At 40.2% G+C, this 24,193-nt stretch overlaps 1 long non-coding RNA gene across 1 annotated transcript; it reads right to left on the bottom strand.

Annotated features, from left to right (window-relative positions):
* Nucleotides 1–11,202: 11,202 nt before the first annotated feature.
* Nucleotides 11,203–23,335, bottom strand: LOC142503354 (uncharacterized). Its single transcript, XR_012803969.1, has 3 exons — nucleotides 23,256–23,335; nucleotides 15,033–15,221; nucleotides 11,203–11,337 (listed from the first exon to the last, which is right to left on the bottom strand). It is a non-coding gene; the product is annotated as an uncharacterized LOC142503354 (long non-coding RNA).
* Nucleotides 23,336–24,193: the final 858 nt, after the last annotated feature.

Consider the following 24,193-nt stretch of genomic DNA (forward strand, 5'->3'; position numbering starts at 1 on the left):
TACATACATACATACATACAAAGAAATACAGATAATGATTGCATTTGCCCTTTTTGTATATACACACGGATACATATTATGCACTTTCCTTGTGGATCTAAGCCTTCCTCACTAAAGCTTACAACTTTACTTTTGTTTTTTGAGGTTCAAAATGCGAATGTGAAAAGTACAACCTAGTACAACCTGGTTCTCTGTCCTGCTGCTTAATCATGATTCATTGGACCACTTGGGCTCAGATTATCCTGCAGATATGAATCACTACTGAAGAGTTTCTGTTTAATGCTGAAGCCCCATTCCTTGGAGGAATATCTATCTATCTAGTTCCAATGATATGCAGAGGGCATTGATGTAACAGTTCATTTTCTGTTGCTCAGTTACTCCAAGAAAAATACTTATGATTCTTAGGTATTTTTCCACAGGCCTCAGACATTATTTTGTGTCAAAATGTCCTGGTATTTGTGACTAGAGTTTACATTAAAATACTACATTAAAACATTTCAAGACACAGCACTGGTCTGTTTCATTGTTCTGTGAGCCTTCAGCCTGCAGCTGCCTGTGGAATTGTGCTCATCTTCTTCAGATTCGCTATACTCCTTAATCTCCGGTATACAGTTTGTACTACAGTATAAGTAGAGGACAGAATTGTCATTAACCTATGTACAGACTACAGCTCTGTAATGAACCCCACAGAGAACAGGCCATTCAATGTTAATATCAATAGCCACGGTGGCCTGAAAAAAGAGCTGATACTGTTCATGACAAATTCTAAATGTATTTAACATTGTGAAAAAGATATTTAAACTATTTTTATAAAGATTTAAACAATATTTGAGCTTAGGAAGAAGGGAGAGAAGCTTCTTAAAATATTTATACTTGTCTTAAAATAGATGTAACTAAAAGTTTGTCCATAAAAAAGCAATGGTATTTTTTACCCCCTAATACCATCACAGTTTGACCACTGGTTAACATGTCTACTAAGTACCCCAAACAGGTGTCAAAGCCGCTCTCAGCTGTGAGGCTGCATCCTTAATTGAGGTGATATATGGATCCATTAAGGTTTCATTTTAGCAACAGCTTATGGTGACTCATTTGGCAGGAGGGGGGGGGGTGATAGGAAGGCTGCATTCGTTTCTAGCTTACACTCTGAGAGGGGTATGTAGCAAAGTCTGGATTCAGATATGGGGTGGGGGGAGTTGCAAAAATGTAGCACCATATTAGTAAAATAAAAAGAATAAAGTGGAAAGTAATGAAGGTTTATCTTTCATAAAGACTGATACATGACCCCCAAAGTTTGAGTGTAAGAGACATAGAGGGATACTCATTAAACTGCGATAGTGCCGATGGGGGGGACTATCGCATGGAAACTCCCTTTAATGTCAGTGTGAGTTTCTGTGTGATAGTTTAATAATTCATTCCCATCGGTTTATGCATCATGGCAAAAGTGGTGCAAGTTTGGGCCAAATCATCTGCACCAGATGTGATCAAAGACATAAATCCTGCTGGATACAAAAGGATCACTTTAAAAAAAATATATATAAATCTGGTGCAGCCCCCCCCCCCCCAAAAAAAATTGAGTTTTGCAAAGCATACTGTCATGTGTCGCACCCGATCTGGTGGTAACTGCCATGGATGTGAAATATCCAGATTTGGTGTGATATCCCACTTTGATAGCTTGGGCCATATCCATTTGTTGTGTCTAAGTTTAATGTTTGTGTTAAGGACTGATCCTATTAAATCGATATCTGTAGAAGATTTACTAATACTGAAAGTCAGAGGCTTATGTGCTAAAGCAAATGTAAAAAGCATCACTTCCATTTTGCTCCTCTTGGTATCCATGTGCATCTGCTGGTGATTTTGGGGAGTGTCAATTGGAGGAGTCACATGGCATACAGATTATTATTATTATATATCAAAATATGGGATGGATTTACGAAGCGCCAACGGATAGAGATAGAGATCAGCGCTTAGTGAATCTTAAGCGTACGTGTCTCTGTGTATCAAAGTCTCCCTTTTTTCTCCATAAACAAATCAACCAATTTCAAGGTGGTGCAAATGTAGAGTCCCCCCTTCCACGGTTCCACAAATGTATCGAATTATTCACCAAATAACAATTATTCACCAAATACCTTCACCATAATTCCCAAGGAGAGGCTGCAGGAAAGCTTAACACAACTTGGCACTTTAAACAATTTATTTACATAGCCTTACATTCATGTCAATGGGGGTTATGCACAAAGCAGTGATAAGTGCTTTTAAGTGAGATAAATGCCTTTATAGTGTGATACTGCCTGTTGTGAGATTCACAAAGCAGTGATAACAGTGCAATATAGCGCTATAATGGCATTTTATCCCACTTGAAAACACTGTTATCACTGCTTTGTGACTCTCATAGCAGACAGTATCACACTGTAAAGGCATTTATCTCACTTTTTTAATTTATTTATATGCACTGATTGTCTTCTTGTCTTCATTTAGATTCCTCGGTTCCATTCTGGATATTTACATATAGAATTTATATTATGAATTTCCATTGTTGTTTTTGATTATATAATTCATTCATGTATTTTTTATTATATAAATTACTTATGTATATTTAATATAAATATTCAGTTTTAGAGCTGTTTGTTAATATTAGATGTTCTGTTTTTATATTAATTGATTGTCTGCTATTTGTAAAGATATATGCTTGAGCCTAAAGGGCACTGTTTGCGCTATGACGTCTCCTTTCTACTCCCCTTATGGGGACTATTTAATGTTGTGAGACTGTGCTATATCCTTACACCCCTGAAGAAGTCCGGTTACCAGATGAAACGCGTAGGGTTGCCAGAATTTGCGCTGTGACTCGTTAGCAGTGTGGAACCTTCGCCCTTCCTTGTCAACAGCTGTCTCCCCGCTGAAAGATTCTCGCGCTGACGCTGACGTTGACACGGAGCCTGATTACTCCTCCCCTACCATTGGAGGATAGTTGGAAAAGATCCGTGACGTCAGACGCCGCCCGAGTGCGGAAGTGAGAGACTCTATCCAGAAGAGTCAAGTAAAGCTGAGCAAGTCGTGCCGTTCCTGAACCCTGAGTGGTTACACTGCTGTTTTTTATCCTGGAGCATGTGAGTGGACTGGAGCTCACTGCTCTAGTTTTGTTTGTTTATTAAACTGTGTTACACTATTATTTTTCTCTTCCCCTTTTACCATATGCTGTCTATCGTGACCTGATTCCTGTGAACTACATTTCCACCAGTGAGAGGAGTTCTTGCGCTCCGTGTACTCCTCCTGTTAAAAGACTTATCACTGCTTTGTGAATCTCACAGCAGGCAATATCACGCTATAATGGCTTTTATCTCACTTAAAAGCACTTATCACTGCTTAGTGCATAACCCCCACAGTATCCATCTCTCTGAGTCCTGTGACTAACTCCCCCTCCAACTGACACTACCAATTTTACATCCCCACTGTCCTCCCTAGAAACCCGCGCTGGCGGCTCCTCGAAAGATCCATAAGCAGAAGCTCAGCTCTTGCATGAAATAAATATCGTTGTTCAGCAAATCTGTTGCAGATGTAAGAAATTTCAATAAGAACCTTGTTACCAGACACCGCTAAATGAGCAGAACATAGAGCTGGGGTGCCAAGCAAACGCTGCTGTGCTTCAATACATAGCCCCATGATCCTGCTCTATTTCCCATCCTTAAAAACTGAGTTACAGTCACGCAACCCCACAAGTATCTGTGTCAGTGCCGCCGACAGGGGGGGAGAGCAGGCCGGTGGCTGCGGGGGACCCGGCCGGCACTGGAAGCTGTGCCCAGCCAGAGGTCGGGCCCATCTTCTGCGTCCGGCTGCTGAAAAGAGTCCTCAACCATGGATCAGAGTCTAAAATTCTCCAGTGCTTCCTAATACTTCTTTCAATATATCCTGAAGCTAATGTAAATTTGGATACACAGGGTATTCTCTTAACCTGTTTTCTAGAAGTAGTTTTTTCTTTTTCCAATAATAACTGTTCTCTATCGATATTTGTAACTTTTTTTTCACAATAGTAGAAAACAAGTCATCTGAATATCCCTTTACTGCAAATGTAACTGCCATGGCGCTCGGTGCGCGTACTGATACGTGCACTTCAAACAGCCATGTTTGTTCACGTGTTTGCATTCCTTGGGTTGCGTTCCATTGTCCGATGATGTAGAGATGTGGCGTGTGTTGTTATGCGCGCTGCGGGGATTCGGGGGAGGGGGTTGTCGGCCTCTTGGATCACACCTGTGGCTCCTTTTCATGGGTGTTTTATGCATATATACCACTTTCCTAAGAGTTGTTACGTACCTGATGAAAAGTCCAGGGATGGACATGAAATATTGTGTCAACGCTCTGATAAATCACTAGATTCGGAAGTGAAGCGGTATGGAATACTTTTGACTTAGCTAAGTCCATTGGCACTTCACATAAGGGGACCTGCACATTTTTTTCACATGATAGTTTGTGTTATCACTGCCATAGAATCCTATGGATAATCTGAGATATTGCGCGTTATAATGCATCAGTCTACATTATGTATGGTGGCAATAACCATGGCGATATCTGTATGCCCATATTTACTATGCAATGATATTACAGAAGATACATTCTCACGCCAGAAGACAGTTTATGTTCCATTCACGTGATGAGCTGTAAGGTCTTCCATCACTGGAAGCTGGAGAAGAGCTGCTAAGTAAATATGGCCTCTAGTATCTTAAAGTGTAATACTTTGTTAAATAAATGTTTGTAAGGTCCCACAGAGCAGATTGTGACATTGTTCTGATTTGGGTGGTAGATTCGGAAATATATCAATAAAGAATAATTCAGTGATTATTATATGACATTGTATGTAACAGAGGTGATTTCTATGGGTGGTATTGTGGGAAAGACACAATAAGGTCTTTACTTATTTTCACATTACAATGTTTCCACCTCCAGAGAGGATTCATCCTGAACAAGGTTGACAGATTCTTTGGCAGGATATAGCTCTCAACAAATTCTGTTTTCTGGGGAAAATACATTGATATTTACCACATACTGTAGCAAAATGAGGTAAGGGAATTTCATCAGAACGTGATTGACAACATTATTCTTTGAAGAGGATTTGAGATAAACTCCTTAATGCCCCATCTACATAGTACAGCGAAGAAGGCTTTGGCACTAGTCTTACTTTTGGGACCCTACTTTTAATAACAAGTATAAACTACATTTATATGCAAAACACAACTCTTTATAAATACAGTACTGGCAAGTTTCTGATTTTGTATGTATTTTTTTGGCTACTTTAACTACAATGATTAAGTTCCATGACAGAAATCAACAGAGCATTTCAAAGTAACAAATCAGTTGTGTGTGGAATATTTTTTTATAATTCTAGCATGTTATGTTGTTAACTTCTATGCATTATAGCATGAATAAAATACATGTGCGTACTGATTCACTTTCCACTTCTTTCCAAATAACCTGCATTTAAAAAGAAAATGTTTGCTGAAAATCTAATATAATTCTCTGAGATTACCTGATTTCTTTAATTGCTCGCATTATTTATTCTCACAATATGCACGTTCTAAACCTTGAGAAGTGAACCGTGAAAGATTTGATCCAGGTACAAAACTATTTCGGTTCCATACCAGGATTTCACATAAAAAGACTATTTGAATTTCATTATTGACCATTCTCTTTCAAACCCCAAGTTGACTCCACTCACGGTCCCCCTCAAGCAACGGTATTAAATGAAATAATGCTACACTAGTTCTCACATTATCATGTTCATTAAAATGTAACAATCTTTGCTGTACTATTGTATCTCCAAACACAAAGTAGCATAAGACATGATGTGCTATCGCTGGGGTAGTCAACTCCAGTCCTCAAGAGCTACCAATAGGTCAGGTTTTCAGGATATCCCTGCTTTAGCACAGGTGGCTCAATCAGTTGACTGGGTCAACAATAAACTCTCTCAATTTGGTCAAGACCTTCCCCACACAATGAATTGTTTGCTCTACTACCCATAAAAGTGGATACATGCTTGATCTTGTTTTCCAGACCGGTCCAGAAATCTCTGACCTAACAATAGTCCCAGACCACTCAATGTTGTCCTCAATCACAGCCCCCCCCCAATAGAGGTGACTAGGCATTGAATGTTTAGAGGGGTGGCCACCCAGTGCCTGATGGCAAACCTGGATTTCACTGACATATTAAGTGCATGCGTGAATCTTAGTTCTCTTGTCCATTACTACAATAGAGATTAGGGGGGCACAATGGATACTATTGCTCCTGTTTGCATATGACCTCCCTCACACCACCACACCCCTTGGTTTGACAGTTCTATTAGGGAATTGAAGAAAAAGGGTTGCAGGCTGGAACGGAGTTGGCAGAGTTTTGAATGGTTGAGGACAAGCTGAAACTGATAAACCACATCACGAAATACCAGTCCACAATTACTATTAAGAAGTCAGAGTTCCTGTAACGTGAGATCATGGCAGCGGGCAATGAACCAACTCAGCTTTTCCGCACTATGGAGAGGAAAAACCAGCATGTCTGCAGCCTGGTGAAGTGATGAGTGGTGAATGGTTCTCACAGACACATGTACTGTACGCTCTGTTCTTTTTGAACTTTCTTTAAACTCAATAAATGTCCAGAGTATTTACTGAAGTGTCCATGATAACTGGATCCATATAGAAACAATTCAGGGAGAATAAGGACCTAGTGGTGTCCACCTGACAACCACATTAGTTGCCCACTATATTGTATTTCCCATATAATAAATTAATGCATAACACACACACATATAGGCAAATATAGGCACATAACACATATAGGCAAATATTGTAGGGCTATTGACCATTACTTGACAGTGAAGATCTGGGACAAGCCAATCACCTGTGGCTGTTGACGCCAATATGTGGGTCGGACCACCAGGCAATTTAAAATCAGGATGATGGAACATCTTAGACTTATAATAAATGGGGACCTTAATCATCCGGTCCCCAAGCATTTCTCTGGTTGCCATAGAGGTGGTATAGAGAATTTCAAGTTCCAGGGCCATGAATCTGTTCCTCCTTTACCCATGGGATGGGGGGCGGGGTGGGGGGGGGTTAAAGAACTAAAATGTTGGAAAGACGTGAGGCTTTCTTGATATTCACGTTGAGGACAAGAATACCCTATGGGATGAACATAGATTGGGATCTCACCAATTTCCTTTAATCTGCTGATAATGGACAATATGTGGTGATATTGATAATGTATATATTATGCTTATGGTTTTCTCAAATGGATGGGATATTACAGAATCCTTCAGGTAGATTCTGGTCACATCACTACATGTTAATTATTTTAGGTCATAGGGATGTGTATTGTAGACCTCATCACCTTTGTAAGGTTCTTTGCTTATCTGTTAATGGTGTATAGCTCCTGATTATTCCCCCCCCCTTTTTATTCATTGATCTATATAATAGGGGTTCTTTTGATATCTATGTTTTATATATTTAATTAAGTTTGAACATCATTTCTATGTTATGGTTTCTTTTTACCCAACCTATACATGTGTACACTTTCACATTTCAACTTCTATTCTTGCAGTTACTGCATTTGTGCTATATATCCTTTGGGTATTTCATTTTAACGTTTAATCTTTAGCTATATCTTTTGTTAGATCTACAGTCTTGTGTTTCGATTTAGACTTTTTATTATCTACTTTTACTCTTTTACCCTATGTTTGGGTATGAGATAGGTTTACAATGTACCATAGATTGCTATTTCAATGCGAATTTGTTTCAGCAATGATTATATATAATATAGTCTCTAAATTATATATGGATTTTGGACAACTATATTACAGTGGCGGCCTAGCTGAGTCTTCAGCGGCCACCACCGCAATGTGCGGGCGGACTCTGGGCAGACGCGGCTGGTGACACGCGGCTGGTGACGCATGACGCGCGTCACTGTGGCGCCGGTCACACGTTCCGCCGGCATCCCCGGGTAGGGGACATGGGACAGGGGAATGGAGGGGAGATGCGGGAAGAGGGGGAGCAGAGGCAGCCAGGGGGTCACGAGGGGAGGGGAAGACGCGCAAAGCTGCCGTAGCAGAGGCGGAGCAGCCAAGCAGCCAGGGGGTTACGAGGGGAGGGGAAGATGCGGCTGAGCGCGGCCAAGTTCGGTGCCAGCCAAAAAAAGCCCCGGAACATTACGGGCATTTGTGAGATTGAAGTTGGCCGCAGCAGTAGTTATTAATCTATATTTTGTTATTTTTTAATTAATATTCATTCTTATTGCTTAATCCTCATTTGCGTTGTTCCATTTATGTTATGCAAATGTTTTCTTTATTTTTTAAATTTTTTTCCAGTTTGCTTTTTATCATGTTATATTATTGTCATGTTTTTTGGCCATTTACAGACTGATTAAAGTTTGTTTTGTTGTCAATACCATGTCAGCTGATACCACTGACCAATTGGTAGATGCCACATCAGTGCGACCCACTTTTGGGACGCATGATTCTGACGTCATTCGAATTGGTTAGAGGTGCTAATTTACTCTTTTAAAAATGCTTGCTATTGTACTGTGTGCACAAACCTTGATAAAGTCCCTCTGTACTAAACGCATAGGTGCGTTTCTACTCTGCCACTGTGAGCTGTTTGTGCAATAAATAATTTTTATGCTCTCTGGAGTTGCCCTGGAGCATTTGTTTCCTTAGATCGTGGCTGTGCTCCTGCTCTCTGCTACACCTCTGGCTGCAGCCTGGCCAAGCCTTTTCACAGTCCCGTTGTGATGATTTTTCTCTCTTCTCTGATAATGTAGCCTCCATTTGCAATGGGTTCCCGACTGTGCTATCTAGTAAGTGTCAAGTTCTAGGCATGAACATGCAGGTTCTCTGGCTTTATGGACTAGCTTTTACAATCTGGAGGTAGAAGACCTTGTTTAAACAATTCAGGGGTTGCGTTCCACTACCTATGATTTGAACGCAGTCCCAACAAGTCTTCTCTTAGGCTGTATTAATGTAATCTGCCCAGTGTTTGTCAAAATATTCCTGTGCTCTTTGTAGATGGGGATCTTTTGCGTGTCATTGAAGGAAGCAGTTTTCAGACCTCTTCTAAAAAAAATCTTAATTAGATCCAGATTGCATGGCGAATTACGGGCCTATATCAAACATTCCTTTCCTAGGGAAGGTTATTAAGAAAGTGGTGGCAACCCAACTATCAAGCCATGAAAATTATGACCCATTCCAGTCAGGATTCAGAGGATGTCATAGCACTGAAACAGCTCTGGTTTGTGTGCTAACTGATCTCCTGATGGCGAGAGACATGTTCAATCTTAGTACTCCTTGACCACTCTGCAGAATTTGATACTGTGGACCTTGGGATATTAATGGAGCACCTGAATTACTTCAGATTTTTTCTCACTGGTACTGTAGGACTCAGAGATTATCTTCAGGAGTGTACTTCTCTGCACCAATACCCCTGTCACGTGGAGTTCCACAGGGTTCTATCCTATCTCCTACAGTTGTCTGCAATGTACATGCTGTCACTATCTTACCTAATCAGGCCTGGGTTATCACTGCTATAGAGATGACACTCAACTGTACTTGTCCTTTGCAAAATTCAGCTAACAAATGATCAATTATCAGTTCTTAATAAAGGGTTGAAATTTGCCCCAACTGTAGGACCTACAGTAGCTCTTTTGACCTATTCATAGACGCAAATAAATACTTAAGGAAATTGACTATCAACCGACATTTTTTAAAGCGTAATTTTGATTTACCACACCAAGAACCATTGGCATCTATACCCGAGTCAAATGCAGATTTTAAACACACGGATCTTAGAAAAAAGTCTACTTTTTATCCGAGCCAGAACAAAGGGAACTTTTTAGATACCTTTAATAACTTAATTATTAAGGACTTTGAGTCACTAGTAGAATGTCATCAAAAGAAAAAAACTGGTAAGAATAATCTAACAATGAAACAAAAATAAATATTAAAAAGGAATATCAGAAAATACCGGGCTAGTCATTAAACCTGCTGACAAAGGTGGTGGCACGGTTCTAATGGATGGAGTTACTACCTAGAAGAGTCAGCAAGACTACTGAATGATAGTAATACATATCAGAAATTACCAAATAATCCTACAAAGATATTCTTAATGCTCTAAATTAACTATTGATTGGAGCAAGAGATAAGGGTATTATTAATAATAATGTTTATCTATTTCTAAAAAAATCCTATATTCTATTTCCTTCCGAAGATCCAAAAAAGATCTAAATAGACCTCCTGGAAGACCCATAATAGCAGGTATAGATTCGGCTACATCTAACCTGTCAAAATATATTAATACATTTCTTCAGCCATATGTTATTAATTTATCCTCTTTTTTATGAGATACAACCCATATTTTGAATATTCTTAATAATACTAAATGGCAGGAGAATTATTTTTTATGCACGGTAGATGTATCATCTTCTTACATCGTTATAACCATGACCATGGATGTGCAGCAGTGGAGCATCTTTTATAAAAGAAACAACTTCTGAAGGCAGATCAGATCGATTTTTTCATTGAGGGTATTCGATTCATTTTAACACACAACTATTTTCTTTTTAATTACTCTTTTTACCTTCAGAAATGTGGGGCCGCCATGGATACTAGGTTCGCACCAAGCAACGCTAATATTTTTCTAGGGATGTCGGAAGATGATTTCATCCTACACAACAAACCCTTTGGCGCAAACCTGGTCCTGTGGTGGCGCTATATTGATGCCATAATTTTTATATGGAATGGCGAAGAATACATTTTACTTTTTAAATTATCTTAATACTAATACTCTTAACCTCTCTTTTACATCTACTTTAAATAAGACAAATATTTCATTTTTAGATCTAACGATCTATGTTAAACATAAAACTATCCAGACTAAAATATTTTTTAAATCCGTCGATTGTAATAATTCTATTTTAAACACTAGCTGCCATCATAAATCATGGTTAAATAATTGAGAAGAATTAAACGAAATTGCTCAGTAGAAGTATTCAATGAACAAGCAGAGATTCTTGGGAAGAGGTTTACTGAGAAGAAATATGATCCGATAATAATAAATAAAGCTAAGAACAAGGTTGACAAAATAAATAGAGATAATCTTTTAATGATACATACTGAGAAGAAAAAAAATGAAGGATAATTTTATTCCATTCATTACACTCTTTAATCATGAATTCCATCAAATACAAAAGATCATTAGGCAACATTGGCATGTTCTAAGGGGAGATCCAGTTATGACAGATTTTCATCCAGAGCAGCCTCAGGTGGTATTTACACAAGCACAAAATTTGAAAGATGTTCTTGCACCAAGTGCCCTAAAAGGAACAAATACAGATAAAAACAGTGAGACATGGCTACCAACTCCACCAAAGGATTTCTATAAATGCATCACTTGTAAAGCATTTAAAAATGGTCACAAAAAACCTGACACATTCACCTCAAATGTTACTGGAAAGACATTCAAGAATAACTCCTTTATTAACTGTGGAAGCATGTATATTGTCTACATGCTTATCTGTCCCTGCGGGCTCCAGTACATAGGGAGGACTATTCGTCCCTTGAGAACTAGAATCTTGGAACACATACTCTAAGAAATATCTCCCTAGGTGTAGAAAATCATAGTGTTCCTCTGCATTTTAAAAAAACAACACAAATCGGACCCTAGAGGTCTTATATATTTGGGGGTTGAGCAAGTCCAGCCACATTGGAGAGGTGGCAACAGAGTTCAGAAATTGTCCCTAAGAGAATCCTTCTGAATATATGATTGAGAACATTGCAAACTAAGGGACTCAATGTAGATTCTTAATATAATGTTTTATCAGAGCATGATGGTCTCTGTTATTATTGCCTTTTATTTACATATATGGGTATTTTATTCTCCCTGATTATGGTATCATGGTATTTTATTAGGTCCACTTTGGTCCTGTTTTGCATTTCTTTTTATTGTATCGGGTTGGTTATTTATTTATATATTTATTGTATCCATTATTTTTATACTTTGCTCTATGGGAATGTAAATCTAATGTGTGCGGCTTTAGGCATTAATGTATTTCTCTTATCTCATCTTTCACTTGCAGTACGTTTTTTGTGTACAGTATGTTATACCCTCGGGAAAGAAGATGGGACATTATTAATGGTTTTCTTATCCTAGCACTGTCTCAGCTGTTATTGTGTGAGAGCGCAAAGTCATTTTACTCACACACGGAGGTCTCTGCTTCTGTGAGAAACTCCTCCGATTGGCTGGTGAGCTAGTGGGTAATTACGTCATACGCTCCTGAAACGCATACACTCTAGGATGGAACACAGCGGTTGAAACACTTTTACGGTGACGTCACCAAGGGAGTGAAAACGGTGCGAATTTTAACTTATTTAAAGGAGAGGACACTAGGGTAGGATTACAAGGCCCCTTGAGGAAGTCTGATTTGGCGAAATGTGTAGGGCTACACTGCAGACTCCAAGTACAGCTTTCTGACCAGAGGTAGTGTGGAGGATCACCCAGGACATCTGAACCCCTATATGGAGTGACTTTCTGTGGATGGCCACCACAAGGGCTTGCTGCAACAAGGGTTTCCCCTGGACTGTACCACTCACTACCTGACCCAGAGGGTCCTACAGTCTATGTTTGCTTACTTACCTGTTAGTGTTTTCTGCTTTTTATTATTGTTCTATATAAAGTTATCTACTTTATCCTTGTGTCCTCTGCTTTGCTTTGCCGGGAGTATCCTGTCTCTCCAGTGATGACCCACTGCACTACATACTGTAAGTTGGTTACTTGGAACAACAGAAATGTTCATATTGCTCATAAAATGTGAGCAACATTATCATATCTTTTATGTTTACCCTATTCATATTACAGTATTACACTATGTTTTTGTTTATCTGTTTTTGTTCTTTTTATATACTTACCTGGATGAGAGTGCGCTTCGGACTCCTTTGCTGTTACTTGTTCTTTGCACCAGGCACTAAGGACTAGAGATGGGAGATCCCGCCGAAAATAGTTTACCGGATTTCCTCGCATTTTCCTTGCAAAATCCGCTTTGCGGTGTATAATCCGAAAAAGGATTTGGTCAGTTTTTTCCACGCGGATTCATCCAAAGCCACCATGGGATACAATCCATTGATGGATTCTTACAAATTTGTCCACAGATTGCTGAATCCGCGGATTGGATTCTACAAATTCTTCAATGGATTGCAGAATCCATGGAGTGTAATGGCAGTAATAATAATAGATTCGCAAAACACGAATCGCCATTTTTGAGATTGATCCGCTGAAATCCGCAGACTAAAGAAATCGGCCGATCCGCTGCCGATCCAAATCCGCCCCCCAAAATTGTCCATCTCTACTAAGGACCCACTATCAGTCTTTAATAGATGTTTATCTGAGCTCCTAAAATGGATGAGTGCCATTGGTTGAAGTTGAATACTGATAAGACAGAAGTGCTCGTGGTAGATGCTCACTGTTGGAAGACAACCAGACTGTAGCTAGGTCAACACACTGACCTTAAGCTTGGGAGCTCCCAATTGCTAAACTCGTGTGGATTCTTGGAGTTGTCCTTGACTGTGACTTGACCCTTAAACATCAGGTGTCAGCCGTGAAAAAGAGCTGCATGGCCCACAGCTGGTGCAGAATGCTGCGGCCAAGCTGTTATAAACTAGACCCGATTTTGCCACATGTCACCTGTTCTCTGTTCTCTACACTGACTGCTTATGAAATGGCACATTTATTTAAAGATTGGCTTGTTGACATTCAAAGAACTACATGATTAGGGTCCCAGCTATCAGAGAGCTTCTAGTTCCCTACACTCCCATTCTCTCACTTCCATCTGCAGGTGAAGGACTCCTAAAGGTTCCCAGAATCTCCTTAACTTCCTCTGGCGCCCGAGCTTTTAGCCACGCTGCTCCCACTCTTTGCAACAATCTGCCTCGTACAGCTCGATAGGCCCCCTCTCTGGGAATCTATAAAAACAGACTCAGACCTACCTGGTTACCCAGGAATTTAATTAATAAACCACAATCTGTCCGGCATTTAATAGCTACAGTACCGTCCCATCCTGTATTGTATCTTTCCTTGTGTTTGGTCTTGTTAATAAACTTAAATGTTTTCTTCTTTTTCCCTCTTTGTAACTGTGAAGTGCTAAGTCCCATTGGGAGAAAAGCACTATATAAATAAAGTTGTTATTATTATTATTATTATTATTATTATTATTATTATTATTATTATTATTAATAACATAAGATCACACCCAGCCCTCTCTCCATTTATTCCACTAATGCATGGCATAAAAACCTCTTTCATTTATGAAGATAAGTACTTTGACTTGTTTTCATTGGTTTACACCATTGCCATACCTCAACATTCTGCCTTTTCATAGGCATTGCTGTTTAAAATGGATATTAAAACAGATTTAAACAATCAAACTAAAGTAAAAAATAAATAAAACCATGCATGAGGTCAGGTAACTGATAACAAAAAGTAAGGTAATACAGGGTAATACTTTTATACATGAGCAAAAGCAAAAGTGAAATTGTAAGTAGAAATGTTTAAATGTGTCAGAATTAAATTAATAGTAATAACCCCGCGGAGTGTGCCTTTTTGCTGGTGAAACATACTGTATACAGTATAAATACAGGAAATAATTGCATTCTCTTTCAAATGCTCTCTTAACAATCAATTCCAAACACATTTTTGCAAATGTTGGCGATATAACTGTATATATTTTGCAAAAATGGCCACATTCCCAAAAATGTATTGAAAACACATGTCCAAGCGTTGTATATAGTGCCAGGAATTCTCCTAATACCCATCCACACAATCCAACACCGAAGCAACGGAGCCTCAGGTGTCCGCATGGTTTAACCTTTGCGGCCTTAACTCCCATTCACTTGAAGGGGAGTTACTGCTGGAACAGGTGCGATAACCCATAGCGGCACTTGATACATGTGCCCTTTAGTCATATATACACTTCTGGGAGATTTTGCCTAGGATACAGGTACGTTTAGTGCTGGTTACCTGTGAGGGTCCAGGAGAGATGAGCGTCCGCGATGATGTGGGGAACAGGACAGGTTTTAGGTGATCCTCAGGTTCTTTTCATTCGGTGATAGCGCCCCCAGTCACTGTAGGCTGCAACAGAGCTGCAGTCAGTCCCTACCATGGCAGTTCTTTTCGCCTATACTTCTGTCCAATAGACTGCGGCTTAGCCTGAAGTATATAAAAGGGTCTTTATTTGATGCAGCCACTGCAGATGGTATAACAGCGTTTGCATATAGTGGAGAATAGGTTTCAGGCACTTGGATGGTGCTGGCCAGCAGATAATATTGAGGCCTTGTGCTATGCACAGATCTTGGTTCACTCAGCATGAAGGCATCCTCCCTAATGCAAATGGTGAGGGCACAGGGTCTGCCCCATGATTGGCTGCAACACAGACCCAATGTCATCAACTTTCCTGCCACTCTGGGATGTTGCGTGAGGAGTAGGGGGTAAACCCCACAAGGTAGCCTGTCACTGCCTGTAGCTACTAGGATTTACGTGACAGGAGGGCAGAAAGATAGTCTGGAAAAGCCATGGCTATTTATAGTAGTTGCAATAAAGTGATTGCACTCAGAAATATAACACCTCTTTAATCATTTAGTTATTTAATAACTTTGTCTGTGCATAGTAGTGTTACACTTACACACCAGAAAGTATAACGGCGAAAAGCACAACAACAAACAGCATGTACCATAGCATGCAATACATGCAAGGAAGTAATGAGGGGAATATACCTATAGTGAGTTAGTGACTACGGCAAATTGTGGAAAAAACTGCAGGTATTTTAACAATAAGTTACAGAGTTATATTAAGAGGGGGTTTTATTAAACTGACAGTAATTGCCATTTTAAAGTCTCTTGTAATTATAATGCCAGAAGATATGCAGTATTTTAAAAACAAGCGCACACACGGTTAACTTGAGCTACTGTACAAGTACATCTTGTAAAAATACATGTATTGTTTTTATGGAGGTCAGCAACCTGGTCTGGTGTTCTGTGTTTATAGTATCTAGAAGTGAGCTTAACCCGGGGTTATCAGTGATGGCCCACTACAATTATATGTGTATATTATGAAGTCTGGTGACAGTACCCAGACTTACCAGGGGCCCTGGGGGATCAGCTTCAAAGGAGACCTCTTTTTAGACTGTTTCTGCTTTTTATAATCTCTCATAATTATTGCAGCCATCCCCTGTTTTTTCTTTATATATCCAGTCACTTCATATTTCACCTATTTGATTTTATATGTATACACAACATGTTTATTTTTTCATTACAGCTCATTCTTTTAATATATTGCGTCATTTTGATATATTTATATATAATTTTATATCTTTTTTATACTGTTTGCATTCTTATTAAATTGTATTTTAAGTAGGCTGGCTGAAATGATCATATCAGCGGTGCTAAAACCCACTGCTCAATTCGGATTGGCCGTGCACACCCCCAATGCTCGTCCAATCCTTAGAGACCGGTGGGTACAAATCCCTTATGAGTACTCTGTTTAAAATTATTATCCCTGATGAAGTAGTTGGTGAACTATGAAACGTGTAGGATTTTACACTGTTTGTATGCTTTTTAGACTCCTTGAGCTCTTAGTATCGATGTGCGACTCAATCTCGGTTGTTTGACATATCCCGCATAGCCGCAACTGCTGTGGCGATACACAGTGACGTCATCAACAGCCGCCTCACATTGTCGGAGCTACCTTTGGGCTGGAGTCTTTTGTATTGTATTGTATGTCTTTATTTATATAGCGCCATTAATGTACATAGCGCTTCAAAGCAGTAATACACGTGGTAATCAAATAAATAACAGATAATATAAATAACAGATCATGGGAATAAGAGCTTTAGACATTAAGGAAGAGGAGACCCTGCCCCGTGGAGCTTACAGTCTAATTGGTAGGTAGGGAGAACGTACAGAGACAGTAGGAGGGAGTTCTGGTAAGTGCGTCTGCAGGGGGCCAAGCTTATGTATCATGTGTTCAGAATATCCACAGTGCTATTCATATGCTTCTTTAAGCAAGTGTGTCTTAAGGTGGGTCTTAAAGGTGGACAGAGAGGGTGCAAGTCGGGTACTGAGGGGAAGGGCATTCCAGAGGTGTGGGGCAGTCAGTGAAAAAGGTTTAAGGTGGGAGAGGGCTTTAGATACAAAAGGGGTAAAAAGAAGACACCCTTGAGAAGAACGCAAGAGTCTGGATGGTAGAGGGAGAAGAGGCGATCAACAGCGACACATCCTCCTCTGAGACAGTGGAAAAAGAGTCAAGGAAGGCAGGAGGAGAGTTAGGAAGAGGTGTAGGATGGAAGGAAGAAACAGAGGGGATGTTCTGACGTATGGATTCCACCTTTTCCTTAAAATAGTCAGCAAAGTCCTGAGCGGAGATGGAGGAAGGAGAGGCAGCTGAGGGTGGTTTGAGTAGAGTTTCAAAGACAGGGAACAGTTGGCGTGGGTTAGACCTGTGCATGTTGATTGGTGAAGAAAAGTAGGCTTGTTTAGCTTGCGAGAGGGCAGAGTTGAAACAGGATAGCATAAATTTTAGTGAAGGAAGTCTGCGAGAGTATGAGATTTCCTCCAGAGGCATTCAGAGGAACGAGTGGAGGAACGCAGCATGCGCGTGTGGGAATTTAACCAAGGTCTAGGGTTAGAATGGCGAGTGCGGCAGAGAGAAAGCGGGGCATGTAGATCAAGAGAGGAGTACAAGGCAGAGGTGTAGTTCCTGACCAGGTTGTCAGGGTCTGTAGCAATGCTGAGAGAGGAGAGGGAGGAGTGTAAAGTGGACTCAAAGTCAGGTAAGTGAATAGAGCGCAAAACCGGGGGGTAGACGGAGGTGGAGAAGGGGAGAAGCGAGATAGAGATAATGAGATGAGGTGATGGTCAGAGAGAGGAAAAGGGGAAATGGAGAAATCAGAGAGAGAGAAGTTTTTAGTGAAAACCAGGTCTAAGTAGTGGCCATCCTTGTGGGTGCTGGCTGCAGTCTACTGTTGAAGGCCAAAAGAAGAGGTTAGAGAAAGAAAGCGGGAAGCCCAAGGGAGAGAGGGGTCATCAATGTGGCAATTGAAGTCCCCAAGGAGAAGAACAGGGGAGTCTGAGGAGAGAAAGAAAGAGAGCCAGGATTCAAAGTAAGAGAGAAAGGCAGAAGGGGGATGAGTAGAGGTAGGTGGGCGATAGATGACCGGCACGTGGACAGGGAGAGGAGAGAAGATCTGGACTGTGTGAACCTCAAAGGAGGGAAAAGCAAGAGAGGGGGGAATAGGAAGAGTTCGGTAACGGCAGAGAGAGGAGAGCAGGAGCCCCACGCCTCCACACCTGCCATGAGGGCGCGGAGTGTGGGAGAAGAAAAGGCCTCCGTAGGAGAGGGCAGCTTCCAGAGCAGAGTCAGACTGAGTGAGCCTGGTCTCAGTTATAGCAAAGAGAAGCAGGGAGTGAGAGAGAAAGAAGTCATGCACAGAGAGGAACTTGTTAGAGAGGGAGCGAGCATTCCAAAGGGCACAGGAGAAAGGGAGAGAGGAGGGAGGGTGGCAGGGGATGGGTATGAGGTTGGAGGGGTAAACACCAGAAGGAGTAGAAGTTGCATGTGGGAGGCGAGGACGAGAGCAAGTAGAAATAAGGCAGGGTCCAGGATTGGGAGAGATATCCCCAGAAGCAAGGAGGAGAAGCATGGAAAGAAAGAGAATGTGTGAGGATGATTTGTAGGGGTGTGTTTTAGTGCAGGGGTATAGCTGTGTGGTGACAGAGGGCGCAGGTAAGAAAGGAGTTCATGTGAACTGAGAAGTGGGGAAGAAAGGAGAGATGGAGATATATGAATAGAGTTAGAGACATAAGGAGACTGGTGGAAGGAAGTGCATAATTTGAAAATAAGTGAGGTTCCAGCAAATATAAAAAATAAAGGCGGCATCACAGCAATAGTTAAGTGTTGAGATGTGCAGTCTGGGATAGATGATATCCTCTTTTCCAACGTAGATCAAAACTCTTTTAACTCTCTATGGACACTAGTATCCCTATTGCTCCACTGGTGCCTGCAGCTGTTCCATTGCGATTTCCCTACCGATACCTCCTGGTTACGATCTCTCGTGATGCTGTGTGGTGACGTCGGGTGTCTCTATGGTAACACTGCTGTGCATGCGATCCTGGAAGGTTGTTTTAAAAAATCTATTTTGCGGTAAATACCGCCAAAGAGACTGGTTCCTGTACACATGGAGGAGGATCTATCGTGCCCGCTTGTGAGGTGCCCCCTACCATGAGGAAACCGACCCTATCCAAACACCATCCAGGAGAGACCAGATGGCGTCAGACATGCATCCCGTCCGGTGCCAGGGCGGTAACCCATGTATTGTAACATGAAATGTTTAAAAGAACTACTGTGATGTACGCACAATACTTTCCCTTTCTATGACTATTTAATTATACTAAATGTTACTTCACTGTAAGCGTTGCGCGCTGTTTTTTGTCTTCACTTTCTGTTACTGTTTGAGAGGTACGGAGCCATCTCTGATTCACAGCTGCATACAATTTCTTTCCGCCTATAAGGTTTTGTACATGTCACTGTACTCTTGTTAAATGTGTATTTTTAACATTTTATATTTTGGGTATTTGGGATCTCAGTATTGAGCTTGTCACACTGCACTAATTGCTTTTAATTATTATCCCTGAATTTATTTTTGTTGTGCACTTTTTCTCCTTTTGTTTACACAAGATAGACCTACCAAAAGCCTTCGCAATATCGCTGTTTTAAATCAGTAGAATTGCTTGAATCATCATTACATACTGTACTGTAGCTGTTGTTAAAAATAGTCTTATTCTTTCAACCATGTAGAAAGACATCAATTTGGTCAGCCAAGAAAAGCAACCAAGAAGGAGAATGAAATGACCCAGTATTTGTTAATTTCCTAATGAACTAACATCCCTTTCTATGTCAAAAAGAAGCGTCCTCATTAAAATCTGCAAATTAAAATAATGGTGTATATTGAAGAGATTGCCATGAATATGTTTCTCTTGAGGTTTTTCTTCACTCTCAGATGGAGAACAATCACCTATTATCTTGAGAAAGAAATACACATACTGTACATTCACTAATAGAACATGCTATTATTTTTCACAGACACAGAAAGGTGGGGGGGGGGGGGGGGGGGGGAGAAGCAGGAATCAGGATAATGACATTCCAAAAAAATAAAATAAAATGTGGATTAGAATCATAAAACGTACCCTGTTAAAGCACAGCGAAAATGAAGATAAGTTCATTTCTACAACAAAAGCTGTTATTAAAGTAACCCAAAATACAAATCTAGTGGTTTAGTACCATTTACTAAAATGTTACCATGTTGCAGCACTTATCTGAGATTTTACTCCAAAAGACTGTTCATGGTTCCAAGGTTCAGCAAAGTATCCGGCAGCTTCTCCTCCTCTTACGGTGCACCCCAAAACTGGAACAGTCTACCGGAGACTCTCACAGCCACCACCAGTCTAAGTTCTTTCAAAACTAAAGCTGTCTCACATTTGAATCTGGTCTGTAACTGTTACATACGCCTATAATATATATTATCTCTCACTGTGCATGCAATGTCTTGTATATAATGTATACCCTGTTCATTTATGTAACTATGTATTTGTAACCATGTATTTTTTGTCATCTTAACTCTGTGCCCAGGACAGACCTGAAAATGAGAGGTAACTCTCACTGTATTATTTCCTTTTTTTTTTTTTTTTTAATATAAATAAATAAAATGTGGGGATTGCAAACTAATACCAGAATTTATTAGGAAATGAATATGAAAGTAAATTGTTAAACCCATTCACATGTGTAACCCTTTTACCATACCCCCCCTAAGTGAGATTGGGGGGTATGCTCCTTTCTGGCTACCGCTTAGGTGTTTGGGCTGTAACCTGTTGGTGAACAGGAGGGCTGAGAGCTCCACAGTGGTGTGGGGAGAGCCAGGACAGGGACAGGAGGGACAGCCAGCAAGGATCCCCTGTAGAAATTCAAGGGAGGGACCCCCACTGACACTCCTTCATTCTCAGAGACAACAGGAACACACACAACATGTCTTTTCTGGGTGGCTTTATTGCAGGCAAGTACACAGCATATCACACAAGCTTCTTCTTAACTGCATATTCCCTTCTCAGGATTCTCTGCCATCCTGTTCAGAGCCCTGACACAGGCCTAAATCTCACTTACTCCATGCTTGGGAGCTCTTCAACTGCTTATACAGTAACAGCATAATTCCCCTCCCTCCCTACCCTTCTTGGGGAGAGAGCTCTTTTCTTTCCTTCTCTCTGCTCACTCTCTAACTCTCAACTCAACTGACAATTTGGGAGGATGCCACAATTTGTATATCTTTGGGGAGTGTCTCTAACTCTGACTCATAGCAAGCCAGAGCCGGATACAGATTGGTCCACACACATCAGGGGGCGTTCCAACCAATATCCACCCCTCAGATTGACATCCTCAGAAGTTGCTAGGCCTGCCCTTGAATACTGATGACATCATTCAAGGCTGGAACACACACACACAGGCCTAAAGAAGGATGTAACCTTACTACTGCCTGCACTAACAGGACTGACAGAGGAAAGGCCCAGGAAAAGAAGTAACTGCCGGCAGGCTATGTTACACATGTATTGTGACAGATTTCAATAAAGGACTAGGACTATTTCAATGTGTTTTATTTGACATAATTTGTATAGATGCTTACTTTATCATATTCATACAATGCTACTACACGCACCAACAAACAACGTCTGAATATGTACACTAATACATGCTAAAAAGAACATTTACTGCAATGTTTCTTACCCTACAAGGTTTTCAGATAATTAATATTGAGTAATTTTCAGAAAAACCCAAATCAGATACATGGGCTGTGATTAACTTTTAGTTTGGACATCATTGTATAGAAACTTTGAAGCTTTAGAGTACAAAAGCATGTGTATTTTCTCCTCAGGATGGAATATGTGTATTTCTTTAAAGTAAACACAGAATATATTGTTGTAGATCAGGGGAGAGCAACTCCATTCCTCATGGACCACCAACAGGTCAGGTTTTCAGTATACCCCTGCTTCAGCACCTGAAGGAGAGATATCCTGAAAACATGACCTGTTGGTGGTCCATGAGGATTGGAGTTGCCCACCCCTGTTGTAGAGGCTAATAAATAAAACTAAAAGTTAAAAATATACAACGGCATGAAACATATATTCAGGTTCTGTATTAAGAGGCAAGAGGTGAATAAGATTAAGAAATTAAAAATGAAACTGAGTGGTCATCCTATCATGGAGCACACTAAATCCATACAAACGGCTGTGTCATTACATAGTACATTTAATGACATTAAATGAGACACATGGGGAATGCCAATGTGAAAAGTTGAAAAAGTAACAATTGTCCAGACCTGTTTTTGAAAAGTGCTTGCTTTGCATCCATTAGTAAACCTAGAATGGAATAAGGTGACCAAATTGGACACATTTGGGCGACTTCACCTTGGAAAAAATATATAGTATATGCTGATGGATTGCATCATACAGTACCCAAAGAAGCAGGCAACATTTGAGATGCTCTGCTAAAGTGCCACCTCATTGGACTCTGAATTTGTTGATTTCACGAGTGATTACCCGAGTAATGTAATATAACACAAAGTGCAGCCATCATTCTCCAAGAAGTGATACAAAAGTGCAAATTGATTAGCTCTTTCTGAAGGCTTAAAAGCAGAGAACTTGTTCGCACTCTTTGCAGTCTCATTTGTAGTTTTCTTGATTTACTGGAGTTCTATTTAGGGATGGAGTATTTTATTTCTGAACTTAGAGAGTGACAATTTGTTTCTTACGAACTGTTTGAATTATTGGTTAGGTGGAATACCTCCATACTAAATTAACTGCCGTGTTTATGGATGTAATGACAAAAAAATTATGGAGACAATTATCACAAATATCTTCACAGAAAACCTGTAATTGTTAAATAAAACTTTAAAAACTTCATACATAAAATGCATTTTAAATGCCACAAAAAACAATAATTCATTTGTCAGTTATTTGTAACTCTGCCAAAAAAATAGAAATGAGTGTCCCAGTGCACAGTATGTAAGGGTATTTTGTGCGTAGTCAGTTGTAAATGGTTTTTATTACATTAACACATGCCTTACTTTGCTCCGCCATCATTTCTGAAAATGACAATGTGTATTAAACGTGCAACACAATTAATATGTATACCAGACAGGCTCACCTCCAATTCTCAAGCCCCCTGAACAGGTCAGGTTTTCAGGATATCCCAGCTTCAGCACAGGTGACTCGCTCTATATTCTGAGAAACAGCACAAAATGTGATGATCATTCCCTTGGTATTTGTAAAGTAATCATCTATTTAATAATAATGTCCACCCACTGTCTGTCGATGTTATGATTAGAGATATATGAAACATTCTCTCACATTCATGTTCACAGCTAGTTTTGGGCATTCGTGGCTGGTGAAAACAGTTGCAAAACATGAAACTTGCCAGAAATCAACAAACTCAAATGTCTTACTCAAAGGGAAATTGTAATCTCAGCACAAAGATGAGGGATTTCCTGGCAAGCGCTTGGCACAATTTAGTGATTGTCACAATATTTGCATGTAAAAAAATACTGTATTGTCTTTGTCTTTCAAATGATCAAATATTATTTGAGTTAAAATGTTGGGTTTTGCTAATTTCTTAAACCTTTGAGACTCATAAGCTTAACTGGGACAGAAAGCTATGTTTGTCATCGCTAGTTATGTTTTCCATTTTTTATCATATTTATCTCTAATTATGTGTATTATAGTTCTGATAATGCTGTTGTGCTTGGAGGTCACTTATGACTGCATTATGTTACAGTAGCATTTGTTTAATTAGTCACTGAAGTCCTTCTGCTTGGTGTAAGAGAAATACTTGTAGGGAACACACTGGCACCCTCAGGATCTGGCCTGATATACACAGGTGCAAACTAAAGGGCTGCTGTGGTGACAAAGCTCACCCCCCCCCGAAAGATAAAATGGGGGCATTCCCATTACAGGTTGCCAGTGTCCCACAGGTACAGAAGCTGCACTAGGAGATGTCTGACGTGTGATTGTTACCGAGTGGAATTATGGGGTGCATGTTTGTCTCTTTGCGGCTGTCAATCACTGTGGAAAAGAGCCCATTTGTGT

Source organism: Ascaphus truei, chromosome 10 (assembly GCF_040206685.1).
Source record: "Ascaphus truei isolate aAscTru1 chromosome 10, aAscTru1.hap1, whole genome shotgun sequence".
NCBI lineage: Eukaryota > Metazoa > Chordata > Amphibia > Anura > Ascaphidae > Ascaphus > Ascaphus truei.